At 44.1% G+C, this 19,664-nt stretch overlaps 1 protein-coding gene across 19 annotated transcripts in view; it reads left to right on the forward strand.

Annotated features, from left to right (window-relative positions):
* Positions 1-19,664, forward strand: part of CSGALNACT1 (chondroitin sulfate N-acetylgalactosaminyltransferase 1) — a 340,608-nt gene that overhangs the window by 125,182 nt on the left and 195,762 nt on the right. For 10 of the 19 annotated variants that reach the window (XM_069572748.1, XM_069572749.1, XM_069572764.1 and 7 more), the window contains one exon: positions 14,821-14,938. The exons of the other annotated variants lie outside the window; for them this stretch is intronic. The gene's annotated coding sequence lies outside the window, so the exon portion shown is untranslated. The remainder of the gene's footprint in view (positions 1-14,820; positions 14,939-19,664) is intronic. 19 annotated transcript variants of the gene reach the window in all.

Genomic DNA, 19,664 nt, shown 5'->3' on the forward strand with positions numbered 1-19,664 from the left:
GATAGGAATTGCTTTGAATCTGTAGCTGGTTTTGGGTAATAGGAATATTTTAACAATATTAATTCTTCCAATCCATGAACACGGGCTATCTTTCCACTTGTTTGTATCTTTTTCAGTTGCTTTCATCAAAGTCTTATAGTTTTCAATGTACAGATCTTTCACCTCTTTGGATAAGTTTATTACTAAGTATTTTCTTCTTTTTGATACTGTTGTCAATGGGCTTGTTTTCTTTATTTCTTTTTCAGGTGTTTTATTGTTAGTATATAAAATCACAACTGTTCCTATATTTTGATTTTGTAACCTGCAATTTTACTGATTTAGCTGATTACGTCTAGCAATTTCTTCACGGAGTTGTTAGGATTTTTAAAATATAAAATCATGTTATCTGCAAACAAAGACACTTCTCCTTCTTGCTTTCGTTTCTTTTCCTCACGTGATTGCTCTGGCTGGGACTTCCACTACTGGGCTGAATAGGAGTGGCGTCAGTGGAGACCCTTTTCTTGTTTCTGTTGTTACAGGGAAAGCTTTGACCATTGAGTATAATGCTGGCTGGGGGTTTATCACAGACGGCCTTAATGTGTGTTCTTTCTGTATTCGGTTTGTTAGGAGTTTTGCCATGAAAGCATGTTGTGTTTTTGTCAGATGCCTTTTCTCCATCTATTGAGATGAGTCTATAATTTTTATCTTTCATTCTGTTCATGTGGTGTATCACATTGGTTGTCTTGTGCATCCTTGCATCCCAGTAAATAAATCCCACCTGATCATGTTGTGTATTAGTTTTGGAAGAATGCCACAAAAAAACTACCACCAGCTGGGTGGCTTAAAACAACAGGAATGCATTGTCTCAAAAATCTGGAGGTCAGACATCTGAAATCTGTGCCTCTGAAAGCATGGGCAGGACCATACTCCCTCTGAAGCCTGTAGGGGACAGCTCTTCTTCCTTTTCCTGACCCTGGCTGTTGCTGTTAATTCTTGGCCTTTCTTGGCTTGCAGCAGCAACTCTTGCTCTCTGTAATATCTGTCTCATCATCATGTTCTCTCCCTGTGTCTTCACACCATCTTATAAGGACTCCAGCCGTATTGGATTAGGGACCACCCTATCCCATTGACCAGTTGATTCCAATGAGATGGCCTCATTGCATCTGAAAAGGCCCTGGTTCCAAACAAGCCACACTTTGAGGTTCTGGGCATATTTTTCGTTGTTGTCGTGTGTGCGCTTACTTTGTTGTTGAGAGGGACACAATTCACCCTGTAACTGTATGCTAGAAAATTTTCCATCTTTGGTGTGGATGAAAGTACTATGTTTATAAAGCTGTGGGTGAAAAAGGAAAGTGGCGAATTACCAAAATCCTCCAGTTATTTGTACTACATTAAACATCTGTACCTTTTGTCCTGGAGGCTTCCCAACGTGATTAGTGAGGGTGTGTGGTTAACTTGGCAAAGGCACCTTCAATTCAGCCTGATAATCAGTATCCTCTGAGCCAAAAGTCCCTCTCTGGAAATTTAAAAATAAGTTAGACGAGAAGAAAATGAGATGGTTGGATGGCATCACCGACTCAATGGACATGAGTTTGAGCAAGCTCCAGGAGTTGGTGAAGGACAGGGAAGCCCGACGTGCTGCAGTCCATGGGTTGCAGAGTCGGACACGACTTAGTGACTTAACAACAACAAGCCCCAAAATTCCCCTTAAAAAAGCTTTCAGCAGAGTGCATAGTCACTCTGGTTAGGTTGACAGCAAAACGATGGGGAGAATTTTCTTAGCATTACCAAAGTGTGGGTGTTTCAGCTTTTTGCTTTGAAGGATCTTACACTCGAGGATGTTGCTTTATAAAATACGGGGATGCCTCACCTCAATTCTCATAGATAGCCAGAGGTCAAACACAGAAGTATTTGAATGTGTCCTCCAAAATGTATCTTCAAGAATGCAAAGAAAAGGTATTCCAAATGTTAGGTTTATTCCTGGCAAATTCTCTTTTGATGCTTCTCTTAAATGTTTTGCCATTTGGTTTGGGAAAGTGTTCAGGCATCTTTGCCACCTCATTATGGACTGTTTCCAAGGCTTTTGAGGAGCTGCCATAAAGAGCAGATCCAGAGCTGAGGATAAAGCACTTGTTTCATATGGGTTATATCATGCCTGCTAAGAACGGGAATATTAAATGGGCTGTTAAAAAATTTAAGATACCTTGCCAATAATTTTTCAAGGTAGATGTGTTATATGACTTTTGATTATGTTAAGTTTCATATAGCAAGTTCACATTGATGCAAAAAAGAAAATGAAAACTAATGACTTCTTTCAAGAATTATTTGCACTTTATTGCCTGAATCTTTGTTGAGTTAATGAACATCAAAACCATTGTATCAACATGCAGGTGTGAAGTGCTGCTTCGGCATAAATATAGTAAGAGAATGTCTTTATGAAAATTCAAGCCATAGCAGGTGTAATTATAGACAGTGAAACCTTTCTTCCCATTATTCTGGTGCTCTAGTTTCCACAAAAAGTGCCTGAGAACATCTGGACAAGCTATAGAAGGAGAAAGCCCAGCCCTCCCTCCCCTCCCGGCTGTTCAAGTGTTCAGTTCAGTTCAGTTCAGTTGCTCAGTCGTGTCCGACTCTTTGCGACCCCATGAATTGCAGCACACCAGGCCTCCCTGTCCATCACCAACTCCGGAGTTCACTCAGACTCACGTCCATCGAGTCAGTGATGCCATCCAGCCATCTCATCCTCGGTCGTCCCCTTCTCCTCCTGCCCCCAATCCCTCCCAGCATCAGATTCTTTTCCAATGAGTCAACTCTTCACATGAGGTGGCCAGAGTACTGGAGTTTCAGCTTTAGCATCATCCCTTCCAAAGAAATCCCAGGGCTGATCTCCTTCAGAATGGACTGGTTGGGACGAAGCGCACAGTGTTTAAATCTGAGAACGTTGTCAAAGCAAATCCAGAAATGTCAGCGAAAATGCCTATATGTGGCCAGTGGTTACTAGAAGACAGTTTTTTTTTTAATCTCTCAACTTCAGGTGTCCAACTGACTTTGAAAGTTTGTATTTTATCATATTAGTGATGATGGGACAAATTTTGATTTGTTTTCTTCAAGCTCAGTGTGTTTCAGGTTCCAAATCTTATATCAGCCTTGCCTTCAGCAATAGGAATGAATTGTTTTAAAGATTAATTTTTCTCTCTCAACAGAGCCTTCTTTTGTGATTGGAATTTCTGAGAATGACCGTTCAGAGCTGATTCCTTGCAGTTTATTATGCAGTTTATGCAGTTTAGGGAGTTGAACAATGTACTTTTAAATATATATATACTTGGGTTAAAGCGACACTAAGATATCACTCCAGAGGAGGCAATGGCACCCCACTCCAGTACCCTTGCCTGGCAAATCCCATGGACGGAGGAGCCTGGTGGGCTGCAGTCCATGGGGTCACACAGAGTCGAACATGACTGAGTGACTTCACTTTCCCTTTTCACTTTCATGCATTGGAGAAGGAAATGGCAACCCACTCCAGTGTTCTTGCCTGGAGAATCCCAGGGATGGGGGAGCCTGGTGGGCTGCTGTCTCTGGGGTTGCACAGAGTTGGACACGACTGAAGCGACTTAGCAGCAGCAGCAGCAGCAGCAGCAGCAAGATATCACTCCAGACGACTGGAATGGATGAATCTAAAACACTGGCAATACCAAGTGCCGGCGAGGACGGTGGAACAGCCGGATTGCTCGTTCGTCGCTGGTGGGGGTGCAGCATGGCACAGCTGCTTTGGAAGACAGTTTGCAGTTTCTACAAAGCTGAGCATATTTTCACCGCACGATCTAGCAATCAAGCTCCTACGTATTCTAATCGATTGAAAACTAGGTCCACATGGAACCCTGAACGCCAACATTTGCAGTGTAGCACTTTTATTCATAGTGGCCCCAAATGGGAACCAACCCCAAATTCCTTCAGCAGTAAATGGATAAACAATGGTACATCTGGGAGAAGGAAATGGCAACCCACTCCAGTATTCTTGCCTAGAGAATCCTGTGGACAGAGGAACCTGGTGGGCTGCTGTCTATGGGGTCGCACAGAGTCAGACATGACTGAAGCGGCTTAGCAGCAGCAGCATGATACACCCATATCGTGGAATATGACTCAGTGATGAAACCGATGGGCATACTCATTCTTATCCATGTGCCATAGCCTGATGCTTAATGTCACAGTGCGAACTTCAGTTAGTAATAATAGACCAACAGTAGTTCATCAGTTATAACAAATGCATCACACTAGTACAAGTTGTAAACGTGAGTGTGTGGGAGTTTGGGGGAATGGTCTGTGCTTTCCGATCTATTCGGCAAACCTAAAATTATTCTTAAGAAAGTGAAAGAAAGAGTCAGTTGTGTCTGACTCTTTGCAACCCCGGGAACTGTAGCCCACCAGCCTCCTCTGTCCATGAAATTCTCCAGGCAAGAATACCACAGTGGAGAGCCATCCCTCTTCCAGGGGGGATCTTCCCGATCCAGGTATTGAACCTGGGTCTCTTACAATGCAGACAAATTCTCTACCATCTGAGCTACCAGGGAAGGCCTAGTCTTAAAAAAATCTATTAAAAAAATCTTTCAAGTCATGAAAAGATATGGAGAAAACTTAAATGCACGTGGCTAAATGGAAGAAGCCAATCTGAAAAAGCTGCGTACTGTGTGACTCCAGCTTTATAACGTTCAGCAAAAAGTAAAATTCTAGAGGCAGTAAGAAGAGTGATGTGGGATGTCCCTGGTGGTGCAGTGAATTGCAGTCTACCCACCAGTGCAGGGGACACATTCGATCGGACTCGATCAGATTCGATCTGTGGTCTGGGAAGATCCCACAGCTGCGGAGCATCTAAGCCCATGCACCACGGCTCCTGAGCCCGAGCTCTGGGGCCTGAGAGCTGCAGCCGCTGAAGCCTGCGTGCCCTGGGGCCCGTGCTCACACCCAGAGAAGCCGCTGCAAGGAGAAGCCCGAGCACCGCAGCTCGAGAAAGACCGCGCAGAGTGACGAAGACCCAGCGCAGGCAGAAATAAAGGAACAAAGAAGACCCGTGGTTGCCGGGAGCTGGGGAGGCGGGGGGGGATGACAGGGAGAGCACACGGGCCTCAGGGTGGTGAGGCTATTCTTCGTGACCTTGTGACGGTGGGGACTTGTCTGCATTTGGCAGAAACGATAGGCTGTGTCACCAAGAGCGAACCTTAATGAAAAGTGTGTTAACGCCTTACTGACCAGGGGACTTTTTGCAGTAACTGACCCCTGTGGCTGGCGATTTGTTATGTAAGCGAAAATTGAAATATTTCTAGTCAATAACATTCGGGTGACAAAAGATGTATTATCAATAAGTCTCTGGTCAATAATGTATAACTAAGTATCTGTATTAGTTCATCAGTTGTAAGGAACGTTCTGTAGGAATGAAAGATGTAAGTAATAGGGGAAACTCCCGTGGGGTGGTTGGGAGTTCCTGGAGACTGTACTTTCAACTCAGTTTCTCTGTACACTTAAAACTTCTCCAAAAGTTTGCCTGTTAATTAAAACAATTAGCCAAAGGTGAAAGAAATTCAAATTTCAGTCTCCATAAATGAACTTCTGCGGGGCACGCACCCAGGGCACTTTCATGGGGTAACTGCAGCTGCATCACCATCCACACGGCCAGATGGGAAGAGGCCTCCAGGGGCCTTTGCTCTGTGCTGAGCACTGGTTCTGCTTTGAAATCTTCAGGGAGTTCCCTCCCCGCCTGTCCTGGAGTCGCTTCCCAGCCACTTCCCCGAGTGGGCAGCCCAGGTTCTCATCTGTCGAATGAGGGTCATTGTTCTCCCCTTTCTCTTAAGTTTCTTCTAATTCAACTCGTCACATCCACAGGGAGGTTGTTGAGAGAGTGATAATCAGAAACGTGGGTTAGCTTACGGGATGAATGAGGTCCCCACCAAAACATTGAGGTAGAGATTGGGGGAGGTGGAGCTGATGTCAAACCAGGTTAGCCGCACTGTTGTGGATGGAGGTTTTTGCAACTGGAAAGGAACATCACTGATTAAAAAAAAAAAAAAAATGCCAGCAGGCAGAGGACTGGTCAAGCCCTTACATCTTTGAACTTAGCAGAGTGTGTCGGGTAGTGGGAAGGCTGGGCTTGAAGGCAGAAGAGCGTGGGCTGGAACTTCCCCTGTCCACCCTGGGAGCCGAGGGACTTAGCTTGGAGCTCAGCCCGTCTGCAGCTCAGTTTCTTTGTCTGTAAAACGGGCAAGCTGATACGGTCAGATAACACATTGCACGCCCTTCCCGGGGCCTGTGCAGCCCTGGAGGGTGGGGAGAGGGGCTCGTCACACAGCTTTAATTTTGAGTCGAATGAACTGCCAGTTTCTTTTGATTCCTCTGACTGGTACTCCTTTGACAAAGCTCTTTCCTTCTCTCTGGGTCCTCGTTGGGCTTTAGAAACACATGGGTCAAAAGGGACCACGTGTCCTCCTAGGGACATGTACAGAGTGGCCGGGAATGACCACTCCCCAGCATTTTCTGTGATGGTCATGGTTCTCTCTTTTTGTTCTTTTTCTTTTCTTCCACATTATTAACTGACATTTTCTTTGACTTGCCTTTTTTTTTTTTTTTAATACTACTTATTGGGTAAGACACTGGGGCTGGCATCCTGGGTTTACCAACTGCATCCGTGCCCAAATTGCTTTGCTTTTCGGAAACCCAGTTTCCTCCTCTGTAAAATGTGATGAATACAGTGTCTACTGTAAAGATTTAAGTATTCAATATGTGGATAAACATAAAGTTCTCAGAACAGTACAGCTGCCTGGCGAGTCCTCAACAAATGATCAGCTGTTTTAATTTGTAAAGTATGTTTAGTTATTTATTTGCCTGTGTTGGGTCTTCGCTGCAGCACGTGGGATCCTGGGTCTTCATTGCAGCCTGTGGGATCTTCACTTGCAGCGTGCTAACTCTTAGCTGTGATCTGACTGGAGAGTGAACCCAGGTCCCTGCACTGGGAGCGTGGAGTCTTAGCCACTGAACCACCAGGGAAGTCCTGATGATATCAGCTCTCTTTAAACTTTTTACTTTGAAATCATTTAGACTCACAAGAAGTTGAAGAAACAGTGTAGAAAGTTCTCCTGAAACCATCGCAGCTTCATCTAATGACGGATCTTCCATAGTGACAATGCTTCGTGAAACCCAGGAAACTGCCCTTGGTACAACAATATTAAGCACAGACCGTGTTTGGGTTTCACTCTTTTTCATGCTGTCTTTTGTGTGCTCGTGTGTGGGTGTGTACAGTTCTGTGACATTTCAGGACACACCTTCATGCGACCACCACCTGGTAGGATGCAGGATTGTCCTGTTTGCACAAAGGCTGTCCTGTCACGGTCACCCCTTCCTGGACACCGTGGATCTGTTCTCCGTCACTTTTGGAGAACGTCGTGCAAGGGGAATCACACCTTTGAAGATCGCTCTTCCGCTCAGTGTAATGACCTTGAGACCCATCCAGGCTGTTCATGGGACAGTAGTCCTTGCCTTTTCACTGCGGAGCCATGGCCCCGAGTTCGTTCGTCCATTGACCGTTTGAAAGACATTTGGGTTGTCATCAGTTCTTTGGCTATTACAGACAACGCTGCTGTGGAAACTTATGTCCACTTTGTGTGAGCGTTTTTCATTCCCTAAAATTGTGATTGCTGAGTCATGTGTGAAGGGTATGTCTAACTTAAAAAAAAAAACCCAAAACCGTCAAGCTATTTTCTCTGGTGCTGTCCCATTTTACATTTCTGCCAGCAATGTAGGCGACCTCCAGTTTCTCTGCGCTGCTGGGTTTTATTTTTGCCATCCTAAAGCCGTGAGGCAGTATCTCACTGTCACTTTAATTTGCATTTCCCTAATGGCTAGTGGTGTTGGGCATCTCCTCATGAAGTTATTTGTCATCTGTATATTCTCTTTAGTGATGGACTGGTTTCCGGCCTTTTGCTCCTTTTAAAAATTGGATTCCGTGTATTCTTACTATTGAATTTAGAAAGTTCATATGCTCAGCATACAAGTCCTTTGTTAGATATGTGGTTTGCAAATGTTTTCTCCCTTTATGTGGCATCCCCTTGCAGGATGTTTTTTAGAGTGAAAGTTTTTAATTTATTGAATTTTTTCCTTTATCGATCATGCTTTTGTTATGTCTGCAATTTCTTTGCCTAACCCTGAATTGTAAAGATTTTTCTCCTCTGTGTGTTCCTAAAAGCTTTATATTTTTACGTTTTACATTGACATCTAGGATCTATTTTGATTTAATTTTTGTTTAAGGTATGAGGTTTAGATTGAAATTCTCTCCTGTTCTTTGAGTATGGATAAACAATCATTCCGACACCATTTATTGAAGACACTATACTTCCTCCAGTCAGTTGCTTTTGTGTCTTTGTAAAAAAGATTCATTGGCCATACTGATGAGCTCTTTCTGGGTTCTTAAATCTGTTGTATTGATCTGTGTGTCTATGCCTCCGCCAATAAATACCCCGCTGTCTTGATTATAGAGTGAGCCTCAAAACGGAGTATTATGACTCCTCTCTCTTCTTCTTCTCTTCCCAGATTGCTTTCAGTTATTTTAGTTCTTTGCCTTTCCCTATACATTTTAGAAGAAGCTTGTCTTTGTTCAACAAAAAACGCTTTGCTGAGATCAGCTGTGATTTTAAATAGTTATTACTTTTCCCACTCTGTATTTGTTTTATTGTCTTACTTTATCATTCTCACAATTGCCTAGAACCAAAGTGGGCTTTAGAGATCACTTAGCGTGATTCCAGTGATTGCTGTGGAGACAATGTCATCTTCCTTCAGAATAGATTCCGCCCTGGTGAGTGCTCCTAAGATCACTCGAGGTCAGCTGGTTGAGGGCCGGGGTTCGCAGCTTCTGAGTCTTTCATCTGAAGAATTTTAGTCTCTGGAAGAATTTTAGTGCTTTCATCTGAAGGATTTTCAATTTGTCACAAGGCCTCGTCCCCGCTAAACCTACCGAAACTCTTCTTTTTCCCTTATATTGTTCTACTTTCTTGAAAGACATTATTTTAGAATTTGCTGTTGAGTGCTAAAGATAACATGATCAATGGTATGGAGCCCCCTTGGAAACTTGTTAAAAGTGCACGTTCCTGTAACTGGGGGTTTTGATTCAGTAAGTGTGATGTGCAGCTCAGGGACCCACAATTTTTGTTTGTTTGTTTGTTTGGGTGTTTATGAACTTTTTGTTTTGTATTGGGGTATAGCAGATTAACAATGTTGTAATAATTTCAGATGAACACCGAAGGGACTCAGCCATACGTATACATGGATCCATTCTCTCCCAGACTCCCCTCCCATCCAGGTTGCCATATAAGAGTTCCATGTGCTGGTCAGTAGGTCCTTGCTGGTTATCCTTTTTGGATATAGCAGTGTGTGCATGTCCATCCCAAATTTCCTAACCATCCCTTCCCCCGGCAACCATACATTTGTTCTCCCAATCAGTGAGTCTTTCTGTTTTCTAAGTTCACTTGTGTCCTTTCTTTTTAGATTCCACATATAAGGGATGTCATGCGACATTTCTCCTCCTCTGTCTGACTGACTTCCCTGTCTGACTGTCTCTAGGTCTGCCCATGCTGCTGCAAATGGCTTTATGTCATTCTTTTTAGTGGGTGAGTGAGACTGCATTGTATGTGTGTACCACGTCTTCCTTATCCTTTCCTCTGCTGATGGACCTCTAGGTCACTTCCGTGTCTTGGCTATTATAAACAGCGCTGCCGTGAACATGGGGATGCATGTATCCTTCTGGATCATGTTTTTCTCCAGATATATGCCCGAGGTGGCATCGCAGGGTCATTTGGTAGCTCTGGTTTTAGTTTTTTGAAGAACTTCCGTACTGTTCTCCATAGTGGCTGCACCAGCTTGCATTCCCACCTACAGTTTTGGAGGGTTCCCTTCTCTCCACACCCTCTCCAGCATTTATTGTTTGTGGGGTTTTTTTGTGTGTGTGTGATAGCCTTTCTGCCTGGTGCGAGGGGATGTCTCATTGCAGTTTTGATTTGCACTTCTCTAATGGGAAATAGATGGGGAAACAGTGGAAACAGTGTCAGACTTTATTTTTTTGGGCTCCAAAATCACTGCAGATGGTGACTGCAGCCATGAAATTAAAAGACGCTTACTCCTTGGAAGAAAAGTTATGGCCAACCTAGATAGCATATTCAAAAACAGAGACATTACTTTGCCGACTAAGGTCTGTTTAGTCAAGGCTATGGTTTTTCCTGTAGTCATGTATGGATGTGAGAGGTGGACTGTGAAGAAGGCAGAGCGCCAAAGAATTGATGCTTTTGAACTGTGGTGTTGGAGAAGACTCTTGAGAGTCCCTTGGACTGCAAGGAGATTCAACCTGTCCATTCTAAAGGAGATCAGCCCTGGGATCTAAAGCTGAAACTCCAGTACTTTGGCTACCTCATGCGAAGAATTGACTCATTGGAAAAGACTCTGATGCTGGGAGGGATTGGGCAAAGGAGGAGAAGGGGATGACAGAGGATGAGATGGCTGGATGGCATCACTGACTCAATGGACGTGAGTCTGAGTGAACTCCGGGAGTTGGTGGTGGACAGGGAGGCCAGGCGTGCTGTGATTCATGGGGTCGCAAAGAGTCGGACACGACTGAGCGACTGAACTGAACTGAACTGAACTGAATATTAGTGATGTTGAAATCTTTTCGTGTGCCTATTGGCCGTCTGTCATGTGACTGGTTCTGGCCAATAGAACGTAAGCATGGCCAGGGTGTCTTCTTTGGAGAGATGTGTACTAAAGTCTTCTGCCCAGGTTTTGAGTGGGCTGTTTGCTTTGATGCTACTTAGTGTCATGAGCTGTTTGTAAATTTTGGAGACTAATCCCTTACTGGTCGCATCGTTGGCAAATGTTTTCTCCTAATCTGTGGGTTGTCTTTTCATTTTGCTTATTGTTCGGGACCCCACAGTTTGAAGAGGCACCTCAATGACCCTGATGCAGGGAGGCTGTGGGCCACACGTGGATCCACCTAAGACTGAGGCCGATTGAGAAGTCACATGACCTTGGAGTCATGGATGTGGGGTCAGCTTCTCACTCGCCTGTTTATTAGCTCTGTGCTTTGGTTTCTTCATCTATAAAATGGGAATAACACATCTGGTTCCCAAGTCTCCTCTCTGTTTAAACACGGTGTGTGTGAAGTTGGTGCCCACATCAGTGAAGACCACTTCCTTCCTCCTTCCTCCTTAATGAACTGGGACGTTTGATGTGCATTTGAGGTAAAAATAGTGTCACCTGTTCAACAAACCACTTCACTTTCCTCTCGATCACTGGGAGACCACCCTTGCCTGCCCCTTGGGATCTGGGTAGGGTCATGTGACTGGTTCTGGCCAATGGAACGTGAGCATGGGTGTGTCACTTCTGGACGGAGAGGCCACGTCTGACCTCCCTGTGTGTGTCTGTGTCCCTTCTGGCTGCTTGACACCCGGACGACACTGCAGCAAGAAGGTAGGGGCAGCCTAAGTCCCTGAGTCACTGTGCTGATTTGGAAGAGAACTAAGCCTTTGTTGTTTTAAACCACTGAGATTTAAGGGGATGGGTGAGTGGTAATTACTCCAGTTAATATACTGATGGATATTTAGAAGTGTAAAGCAAAATTATCTTTTGAATATTATATTTATTATACTACTGTAAATGCTTCATTTTTATTGAGCTACAGGAAATACATTATGAAGCATGCAGGCAATTTCATCGGAGGCTGTAACACAAGCTATTCATTTGTGATTATAGATTTTCTTTTCAAACTGGAATATATGTGAGAGTTTTATGTATTGGTAAAGAAAGAAAGTGAAGTCGCTCAGTCGTGTCTGGCTTTGTGAACCCATGAACTGTAGCCTACCAGTCTCCTCCATCCATGGGATTTTCCAGGCAAGAATACTGGAGTGGGTTGCCATTTCCTTTTCCAGGAGATCTTCCCAACCCAGGGATTGAACCCGGGTCTCCCACATTGTAGGCAGACGCTTTACTGTCTGAGCCACCAGGGAAGTCCAAGTATATGTATTCGTGGCCTTATGTAATTCTCAAGCACCAGAAGGCAGCTCAGGTGTCCAGGTGAACGTCAAGATAACCGTCTCTTAAGGATAAGGGCCATCGGGAATTAGAATGGCAGAAGCAACAGTCTTGGAGGGTCTTCTCTGCCGAGGAGGTGGTCTGACAGTCTAGCGCGGGCGGGCATTCTTCTACTGGGAGAGAAGTGCTGGGCACTGGGAGGAAAGATGATACCATTTCTCACTGTAAAACAGAAGGTTCTTGTATTCCGTGGAGTGGCTGCCCAGGGTCTGTGTCCGAGGCGTTTAACCGTTTGTCTCCAGTGACCTCAACGCAGGAGGGAGGTGGGCCCCTTCTTAGGTGGAGGCTCAGTCTGTGCTCCATTAATAAAAGTCACAGATCTCAGGACAGCATGTCAGCAGGGAAGCAGGCCTGTTCACCGCTTTCATGTGCCTTCTTTTTAAAAATTATTTATTTTAATTGGAGGCTAATTACTTTACAGTATTGTAGCGGTTTTTGCCATACATTGACATGAATCAGCCATGGGTGTACAGGTGTCCCCATGAACTCCTCTCCCACCTCCCTCCCCACCGCATCCCTCAGGGTGATCCCAGTGCACCGGCCCTGAGCGCCCTGTCTCATGCATCGAAGCTGGACTGGCGATCTCTTTCACATATGGTAATATACATGTTTCAATGCTATTCTCTCAAATCACCCACCCTCGCCTTCTCCCACAGAGTCCGAAAGTCTGTTCTTTATATCTGTGTCTCAAAAGATGCCTTCTTGACTTAGAAGTTTTTCCTTCTGGAAGGATTTATATTTTCATTATCATTCAGTTCTAAATAATTTTTGATGAATGAGTTATTTAAAAGTTTATTGGTTAATTCTAGACATTGGAGGATTTTTTTTTTTCATTTCTGTTAATTGATTTCTGGTTTGATTTCACTGTGATCAGTGAATGCACTCAATGTAATTTCCATCTTTAGAGATTTGCTGAGACTTGCATTCTGGCCCAGCAGGAGGTCAGTTGTTGTAAACATTCTGTTTACTCCTGAAAATGAGGCATGTCCTACAGTTGTTGAGTGTGGGAGAGTGTTTGTAGTGTTGTTCAATTAAAAAGTGTCAGACCAGCTTTATGCTGCTTATAAGAGACACTTTTTGCATTAAGGACATAGAGATGTTAAAAGCAAAAGGATAGAAAATTTCAATTTTTTCAGTTCGTACTGCTAGCTTCTGAGAGATGAGTGTTGGAATATTTCACTGTGATTATGGATAAGTGCTTATGCTTACCTGTCCCTCATTTCCTTCCCTTTTTGCTTTGTATGGTTCAAGCAATATTACATTTATACAAAATATAAGATTGCTATATCAGCCTGATGACAGTGATGTTTCCCTTAAAGTCTACTTTGATTAACAGAGCCCTTCCAGCTTTCTTTTGGTTAGTGTTGGCATGCTCTTATCTTTTTAAAAAGCCTATTACCATCAACCATTTGCATCCTTATGTTTAAAGTACCTCTCTTACAAGCAGTTAAGTTTAATTGTGCATCTGATTTATCAATCTGTCTTATAATTGGACTAGTCTTTTTGCCTTTGACAAAATTGCAGGTCTGTTTGGGTTTCAAGCTGCCGTCTGACTGTCTGATCTCCATTTATCCCACCTGTTCTTGTTTGTCTTTCTCTTCTTTTTTGCCTTGTTTTTAAACAAGTATTGTTTACTTTTCCGTTTTTTCTCTCTCTTCTTTGGCTTGTGGGTTATGCATTCTTTTATGTTCTTCTAGTGGTTGCCTTAGACAAGGGCTGGCTTATTAAAGGCTGACACAGATGAGTACTTTCCCTGTTTCCTGGCCAATACAAGGACCTAGCTGTTGTTCAGTAGCTAAGTGATGTCTGACTCTTTGCAGTCCCACAGACTATAGCCTGCCAGCATATTCTGTCCGTGAGATTCTGCAGGCAGGCATACTGGCGTGGGTTGCCATGCTCTCCTCCTGAGGATCTTAGGGACCCAGGCTTTGACCTGTATCACTTGTGTCTCCTGCATTGGCAGGCGGACTCTTTACCACTAGCGCCATTTGGGAAGCCCCTGGATGGATCATAGACCTAAATATATGAGCCAAAGCTATAATACTTCTCGTCCAAGTTCTGGGAAAACTCTAGTAAAGAAATGTACAGAGAAGCAATAGCTGTGTTTAAGTCAGTGATGTCTGTCCCCTTTCATCGGAAGATCGCTGAGTCAGCAGATACAATTAGGATGCTTTTAACTAGTTTTGGAGAAACTAATGATGTGCTGGGACCTGTTAACAACCAGCTATCTGGGGAAAAAAGGAATTGCATATATATCTATACCTATGTACATAAATTACTTATAAATGTTACTGGTGTAGAGTATTAGTACACAATTTACAGATAACAATAAAATATGCAATGTTCTTTATCATAAGGTGGATTAGAAATCTTATCACCTTGGTCTAAACTACCCAGGTCTCACTCAAGGTTTTTCTGCTATTTTTACATTTTTTTTAAATAGCATTGGGTTTCTCTGCTTGTCTGTTCAGATGTGAAGCAGGTAATTCCTCTCCTTTGCTGTGACTGTGCCTTCTAAGTGTGCACTCCCCGTGTCCAGCTGGCAGGTTTTGGGTGGGAGCACCTCACAGTCCCCACCTGAGTGCCTTCCCTTGCGATTGAGAAGGAGCATCTGACCGTAGCCACCTGCTGGGGTGTCCGTGTTCTCTTTCTTGCCCAATGCACAGAGCTCAGCATGTCTTAACAGTAAATGCTAATGTTAAAATGAAGAATTTTATTCTTTTCCAGCCCTGGGAGGTCCTCTGCACTGTGTAATGGTAGAGATTGTGTGATGCGCGCTCTTTGGGGGTCAGCTGCTGCCTTTGGCACTTTCTCCTTCTTTCAACCTCCCTGTGCAGCTCCTTAGGTAAGTTCCATCCTTACCCTCTTTTTAAAAGTGAGAAAACTGAGATCCAGTTAGGAACACTTGCGTGAGGTTTCAGGTGGCCAGCCTGGAATTCAAACCCCAGTTCACCTGACTGTAACTGCTTGCTGCCCGGTGACTGGTCAGCGGTCTGTGCTGCTCCTCCTTAACCTTTCAAGGAACCTTGCCGGCCTCTGCTTCCCTTTCTATTCTCAGAACTTAGTGCTCCTTGAAGTTTAGAGGCTGAGGACCGGGCCATTTTGCTTTGGTCATGCGTGAGTATGTCAATGATACACAACGTGGGTTTTGAAAAAGAAGAAAGCTACAAGTTCGAGGAGCTGCCTCGTTTCCCTCACCTGCATGAGAACCACCACTTGTCCTGAGTGCCTGCCTGGATGTCCCCCCAGCCCCGACTCCTGGAGCTTTCTGGAAGGGTACGCACCTGGGGTCTCCTCCTCCCCAGCCCAGCTGCATCATGGCCCTACAGTGAGCGTTTTAAACACAGATGGGACCATGTCCGTCTCTCGACTAGGCTGTGTTAGTGGCTCCATGGCCTTGTAGACGTGGTTCCTTCCCTCAGGGAAACTCCCAGCCTTCTCACGCCCTCCCCGCCTGCTTTTGGGCTCTCTGGGAGTCTGCACCCCCAGCCACGTTCACGGCTGCCTTCCTCTCTCCTGTGTCTCCTCTCATCTTCCTTCCCACCTTCCCACTCAGGCGTGGTTAGATGCTACTGCAGCCCCTACGATTCCCCCAGACTCCACAGCCTTCTGAACTCGGGGTGGTGGGGAGCTGAGGGTCTGTGAGGTCCCTGAGAGCAGGGGCGGTAGCCCCATCATAGCACTGGGCCCTTGGGGTCAGTTGGCATGTTTCTGTGGGATGAGTGGGAAATGGAGGTTGGCCTGTTTCAACCACCGGCTCCCCACCCCATTAAACATTTCACTTGTTTTGAGGTGAAGAGTTCGACGTGGAAGAAAATGGGTGGTAGTAATAATTACATTATGTAGATCCAGCGGGAAGGAAAAAACCAGAAAGTGTGATGGATGCAGCTATGCTCGGACAGCATGCCAGTCAAGAACTGGGCAGGACACGCCCCTCCCTGGACCCTGGTTCCCAGGATGGGGGACACTGGGCACCACGTTTGCTGGGGTTCTTCCAGGCCTGTGGTCCTTACAGTCGTACTTGATGGGCGATGGATTGTAAGGTTGGGGTATATATTGTGCAGAGATAGAGAACTTCTCGAAAGATCTGGAATTCTGATTATTTCCTAATCATGATAGGGGGACAAGTCTCATTGTAAGCTCATAGGAACGTGCTGACTTCTACTGAGTCCCTCTTGTAAAAGCTTGTCTATTCTTCCTTCATATTGTTGAATAAATGACATGGTAACATAAATCAGTACAGTTTTATTTTAAGACACCCTCACATGTAAAATATGTACATCAAAATGAATGCAAAGTAATTCAGTGGCGATATCCAGGGGGCTGTTCCCAGGAGACTGCCTTCGCTTAAAATACGTTTGGAACTTCTGTTCAGAATTACCCGTGAGAACTTGCACACTCTCGTCTCTAACACTGGCAGATCTGTCTTTGCAGGACAAATTTGTGAACCAAGTGGGTGGTTGAACTGTGTTACTGCCTTGTTTATTGTTTATCGGTTTGCTTACTTTATGTTCATTTGGAGAACCTAGAAGAAAGAAGAAAATCAACCCAGTCTATATTCTAGTTAAAAACCAGTCAGTCCTTGGAAGAAAATTCTGAACATCATGGTTGCAGAGCCAGAAGGTGCTCAGAGTCTCAGAGTTCTCATCCAGTACAAGAAGTCTTTTTTCTGACTTCCTTGCCAGTGCCCTGGGATGGGGTTTTTCTGTATCAGGAAGTCAGGATGCCTGAATTCATTTAAGGAAGCAAAGTCCTCTCAGGCCATCTTATCCTTTATCTTGGCCTTTAGGCCCTCTTTTTTTTTTTTTTTTTTAAATAGGGATGTGCTTAGTCTTGTCCAGCTCTTTGCAGCCTTTTGGACTATAGCTGCCCAGGCTCCTCTGTCCATGGGATTCTCCAGGCAAGAATACTGGAGTGGGTTGCCATTTCCTCCTCCAGGGGACATTCCCAACTCAGGGATTGAACCCACTTCTCCTGCTTCCCCTGCATTGGCAGGCAGATTTTTTACCACTGCACCATCTCTGAAGCCCTCAAAATCTGTAGAGCATGCACGATGCAATAGAAAGAGGAAGAACTTAGAAAGAGCTTGTTTGATTAGGTCTCATGAACTGTGCTAACACACACAGGTGGGTTTACCTATGTAAACCTAGGTGCTTTGCTTGTAAAAGCAAGGTCAGCCTCTCTGCCCAAGCTATTTTAGGATTATAGGGACCATTCATTCCTTTACTCAGTAATGGCTATATTTAGATGCCATTAGACCCTGGTGGTGTTAAAAAAAGAGATAGAGTTATGTGAGAGAGCGATTCTGGGGGGTGTGCATGTTGGTGTGCTTGAGTAGACAAGAAAGCCCAAGATATGTGAGCTGAAATAATACCTCAGAGAGCAGTTGCTAATATTCAGTTCCGTTGAGCAACATTCTGTTGAGCAAATATTTAGGAGTGGGATTGCTAAGTCAATGATATGCGAATCTTCAGTTTTAGTTCAGTTCAGTTGAGTCACTCAGTCGTGTCCAACTCTTTGCGACCCCATGGACTGCCACACGCCAGGCCTCCCTGTCCATTGCCAACTCCCGGAGTTTACTCAAACTCGTGTCCATTGAGTTGGTGATGCCATCCAACCATCTCATTCTCTGTCGTCCCCTTCTCCTCCTGCCTTCAATCTTTCCTAGCATCAGGGTCTTTTCCAATGAGTCAACTCTTCTCATGAGGTGGCCAAAGTATTGGAGTTTCAGCTTCAACATCAGTCCTTCCAGTGAACACCCAGGACTGATCTCCTTTAGGATGGACTGGTTGGATCTCCTTGCAGTCCAAGGGACTCTCAAGAGTCTTCTCCAACACCACAGTTCAAAAGCATCAATTCTTCAGCGCTTAGCCTTCTTTGTAGTCCAACTCTCATATCCACACATGACTACTGGAAAAATGATAGCTTTGACTAGACAGATCTTTGGCAGCAACATATTAGGCACTCAAAAAGTTGAGGTGTTTTATCTTTGCAAATGTCCCAATTTTGTCCCCATATATCTTTCACAAATAGCTAGACAAGATAATAAAAAATCTTATCCAGTTTTCACACAAAGACCTGGTTTACCGAAAGCCTTATTAAAATTCAAAGTAGAAAATACTGTGAAGAAGGAACTAACAGTTTTGAAGAACACACTATTATTTTTAATGCTGAAAACAATCCAGTGAGGTCAATACTGTTGGTATGCCTATTTTAAAACTGAAGCTCAAAAAAGTTAAATGATTTTCCTAAAGTCATGTAGCTATTATGCAGTGATACCAATGTTTGAACGTGCATATGTCTTAACTCCAAAGTCTTTTCTTATCAACATTATCACCAGAGATGAGATTACCATGAAAAAGTGATGTTTAAGCTTCTGGACCCCAAGATGTTTAAGCTTCTGGTCCCTTCAAGACCAGAGATTCCTTGAGTGTAAAAAGTAATTCCCTGGTGGTCCAGTGGGACTTCAGTGTGGGGTGGGGATGTGGGTTCCATCCTTGGTCGGGGAACTAGGATCCTGCGTACTGCACAGTGCGGCCAGGGGCAAAAAAAAAGATAATAGTTGCCACCTCTTAGGGTTGTTCTGAGGATTAAAATAGATGATATATATATAGTACTTGAGTTCTGGACAGATTAAAAAAAAAGTAGTTAATAATTGTGGCCATTACTATTAAAAAAAAAGTAACCTAAAGATCTGCCCTAATTTAGCATAAGTATTATTTTGGTATATTTTTTTTAATTTTAAAAATATCTCACATGTATATTTTATTTAAGACAAGATGAGATCTCACTGCCTCTTTTACTTAGTACTGTATAAGAGTGTATTGCCATTCAAAATCTGATTTTTGGGGGTTACATTTTATCCCATCATATGTATCCATGGTGTATTCACCATTTTCCTGTTGTCTTCTTAATAGCAGTTTCTGGATGCGTTTATTTGTCTGTACACTCAATGATAGAAATATTTACTAGTTTGATAAACTAAACTGCTTCTTAAAAGTGGAATTTTTACTGTTCAGTTCAGTTCAGTCACTCAGTTGTGTCCGACTCTTTGGGACCCCGTGAATTGCAGCATGCCAGGCCTCCCTGTCCATCACCAACTCCCGGAGTTCACTCAGACTCACGTCTGAGTTGGTGATGCCATCCAGCCATCTCATCCTTGGTCGTCCCCTTTTCTTCCTGCCCCCAATCCCTCCCAGCATCAGAGTCTTTTCCAATGAGTCAACTCTTGGCATTAGGTGGCCAAAGGACTGGAGTTTCAGCTTTAGCTTCATTCTTTCCAAAGAAATCCCAGGGCTGATCACCTTCAGAATGGACTGGTTGGATCTCCTTGCAGTCCAAGGGACTCTCAAGAGTCTTCTCCAACACCACAGTTCAAAAGCATCAATTCTTCAGCACTCAGCCTTCTTCACAGTCCAACCCTCACATCCATACATGACCTGTTAGTGAGGTCGAAATTTTTCACAGTCTTTTTTTTTTTATTAAATGTTCTTTTGCTCCAGTGTCTGCTTTATTTGGTATAAATATTGCCATCTAACCCTTCTTTCCATTTGTATTTTCTAGACACACTT

Source organism: Ovis canadensis, chromosome 26 (genome assembly GCF_042477335.2).
Source record: "Ovis canadensis isolate MfBH-ARS-UI-01 breed Bighorn chromosome 26, ARS-UI_OviCan_v2, whole genome shotgun sequence".
NCBI lineage: Eukaryota > Metazoa > Chordata > Mammalia > Artiodactyla > Bovidae > Ovis > Ovis canadensis.